The sequence below is a fragment of the Cyprinodon variegatus genome, unplaced genomic scaffold (genome assembly GCF_000732505.1).
Source record: "Cyprinodon variegatus isolate N-32 unplaced genomic scaffold, C_variegatus-1.0 Scaffold364, whole genome shotgun sequence".
Taxonomy (NCBI): Eukaryota; Metazoa; Chordata; class Actinopteri; order Cyprinodontiformes; family Cyprinodontidae; genus Cyprinodon; species Cyprinodon variegatus.
Window position 1 is genome coordinate 198,188 of NW_015150817.1, and position 3,599 is coordinate 201,786.

The following is a 3,599-nucleotide window of genomic DNA, read 5'->3' on the forward strand; positions in this document are numbered from 1 at the left end:
CTCACATCTTATGAACAAATGCATTAGGTAAATTTTTATTGCATTATTTTTGCAAGACACATTTATAAAGGAATAAAGTAAAAGATTAAATAGCCTTTTTTTAAGTAGCGTACTTAAGATATGTTTCTGTTAAATACGAATCTCAGATTTCCGACATGTGTCCCCCCCAATAGTAAACATATTCCGACGCCCTTGCATGCAGGCTTCGTGTCAGAGTTGCCTCCTCTAGTCCCTGCTTGTTTGACTGTGACTCCATCCTGGATTTGAATGTCAGCTATGCTGCTGAAATCCTCATCTCTGTTTATAAATGTTGGTGCTTGGCCTTTTTCAGGGTAGTCCTGTTCCTTTTAACTGTGTCTAACTGTGTCTAACTGTGTCTTTATCCTCTGACATAAAAAATGGCTCGGAGTTCGAGTGCCTGCTGTGTCTTCCCTGGACAGGGCCACCTGTGGAGCTAGTTAACTTTCATTTATCTGTTTCTTTTTGTATGTGAGCCTCTTTGTCCTTGAACCTCAGTTGGCTTAAATAGAAGGCCACTCAAATTGAACCTAGTTATGTTAGAGGTTTCTTCATGTTAAAAATGAGTTTTCCTCTCCACTGTTGCTCATACATGCTTTGTGTTTGTATTGTCTCTGTATAATTCCTACAAACAATGTGTTGTGAATTGCCGCTAAGGTGAATTTAATTTATTTATGTATTGTGTATTGAATATGATTCTATATAGGCCAACTGACTGATGGCAAAATAAAGCTAATTAATTGACACATTGGGATTTAACACATCCCTTTGGTCACATTATTTTCAGTCTTCATTTAGAGGCCGAATAATTTTTGTCCATTCATCAGTTAATTTTTTAAATCATGCTATTGAAACATAGTTGAAAAGTTAGACTTTTAATAGATTTTTTTTATTTATCATCACTTTTGTCATATTCAAGTTATTTCTGTAACTGTTCAAGTGTTTTCTTTAAATAAACAAGTCACATGAAACTTTTGTCCATGTATGGATGGATGGCTTAATTGATGGATAGATGTTTTATTTTCTCTAGTGTTTTACTGCTAAGGCTAACAATGATTTTGAAAATGCAGGTTTCATTACAGCCAAAGTACCTCTAACTACCAGTTTTTCCACAGACCCGCCTGTGATCAAAATAATTAATCATCTGCATATCCATACCGCTTTTCATTACATTTTAAATAGAGAAATACAATATTACTTTTAAAGGTTATTTTAGCAGGCTCATTTAAAGTGTTTAGATTGTGCATATTATAAACTAAGAAATATATATTCTGAATTCTTCTTACCTCTGTGGAATTGTCTCTGAGCCTCTGTCAGGGAACTCTCTGTCTCTTTTCTCTAATAGCAGAGCTGAAATGAAACTAGAAACCTCTTAGTGCAACTGCTGATGCAGCCTGACTGGGTGGCATACACAGGGAGTGGCAGTCACTTTGTGATTATCATTTGAAGAATTGTGCAAAACAGTTAGTCATCATACATAAATCTAAATGCTTTCAGTTTCCAATAACTTGTGTTTGTCCAAAACAAAACACACACCCAAAAAAATAGTGATGACTTGACTTTCATTTCAGGGGAAACATTCAATAAAAAAGAAAAAAGAAATACAAACAGGTAGCACAGGTTTGTGAGTCATTTTGGGCAGAATAAGGTGAGTTACCACATGTTTTGAATGTAGCATATTTGCTTAACAAATTGCTGTGACTTTGCACCACTTGTACTGTCTTTCTTTTACTAGTCTTTCTTTATCTTAAGTGTTTAGAGATAAAATACTGATTTAGCTCTCATTGGCGGAAATATAAAATTGTGTTTATCTAAATTAATGCATTTTTAAATGAGGGACTCACATATTAAATTAACAATAAATTGAATGACATCAGTGATTTACTAAAGAAAACAACTAAAAACATAAGAAGACAGTCCACAAGGTTCTGTCCAACTGCTTAGCTGATCTCAGTTATTGCTTAATGCTGATTATTGTAAAGTTTCACCACTCATTATCAAGACGTATTAAGACGTACTGCAATGTTTCTTTTAGGAACACCATCACCACACACACAATAGAAGAAGGCTTCATTTAATGTTTAAAACAATCCAAACGATTCCACAGGGAGCCTGCTTGGAGTCTGACTGTGATTTAGAATGGCTTTATTACATTACAGATGCAATCCCATTCAATCTTAAAAACATATGCCAGCTCTTCACCCACATTGTTCCTTTGCAGGGTTATAAAAAAAGACACTTCCCACACAAACACAATTCCCTTCCACATTTCAAATATATACCTTCGTAACTTTAATAAAAAAACATCTAAACAACAACAACAACTAATTCACACCTCAGAGTTGAATCATGCAGGGGGAAATCTACAAAGGCCGTACATCCATCGGACGTCTACCGTACGTCCATTGTACGTCCCTCGTAAAATGGGGACATTTTTCAAACTTTCCCCATTTCGGACACCTCCCGACCCTGATGCGAAGTTAGTAGTCTTTCTTTCTACATTTTTAGATTTAAACACAAACGTTTTCAATTACTCAATTTCTTTTTTAAGGGTAGATCACAGTGGCCGATGTTAACCCATTAATTCCAACAATAGTCTTAGGTAAAAACTTTAACAAGATCTGCTTTCTTTTCTCACATTTTAAAAGCTCTAATTGTTTTCCCATCTATTTCAACATTCTGATCTTGACAATTTTTAACTGTCAGACTTTGATTTAGGTAAGGCTTTTGAGAAAGCAAATGAAAACAGGTTGGAAAAAACTAATCTTTACCAAACATTTTTTTTTTTCAGATACCATCACAGCGGCCGATACCCGCTCTTCCTCAAAAGCAAACATTTTTTCACATAATAATAATCTAGCTGTTTATTTTGGGGACTTTTCACTAATGGATGAAAAGGGTGTGGCAAACAGGCGCTTACCTCAGCACAGATGGACCCCACTCCAGGGTCCGCAACATCCCACGGTTCCAGAGGTCCCACTTCAATCAGCTCCACAACCACCCAGAGAACTAGGGCAGCCGGCAACTCCCCTACTACAAACCACCCTTCACCTCTCCTAACATCCGATCCTCCAACAATCGTCCATCCATCTCCACAGCCCCCCCTGGCTCTCGACCAGTCCACCAACCGGCTCTCTCACCTCATCATCAGAAATCCGGGCCAGGCGTCCTCTCTTGCCACCCACCTAGCTCCCTGACTTCTGACTCTCAACTATCAGCTTCCTCAAATCACCCAGTCTCCAGCGCAAGCTCACTCACCAGTGGGCATCAATCACAGCCCGGAACTGGATGCGGGGGGAAGGTGTTGACCAGGATGAAATTATAGTGGAAGCAGAAAGCAGTGTTTTTCACACAGATTGAGAAAATCTACAAAACAAAAATAACACAACTCAAGAGAGAGAAGGTAAGCTTAAAAATTTATTTATTTATCTTAGTCCCGTGTGATTAATTCAGGGTAAGCTTCGGGAATTATAATACTGTTCACAATTTTCTATCTATCTATCTATCTATCTATCTATCTATCTATCTATCTATCTATCTATCTATCTATCTATCTATCTATCTATCTATCTATCTATCTA

The 3,599-nt window shown here is 37.1% G+C and overlaps 1 protein-coding gene across 1 annotated transcript in view; it reads right to left on the reverse strand.

Annotated features, from left to right (window-relative positions):
* Positions 1–1,368, reverse strand: part of LOC107092056 (sterile alpha motif domain-containing protein 9-like) — a 20,526-nt gene extending 19,158 nt beyond the window's left edge. Inside the window, exon 1 of the mRNA XM_015386334.1 lies at positions 1,305–1,368. The gene's annotated coding sequence lies outside the window, so the exon portion shown is untranslated. The remainder of the gene's footprint in view (positions 1–1,304) is intronic.
* Positions 1,369–3,599: the final 2,231 nt, after the last annotated feature.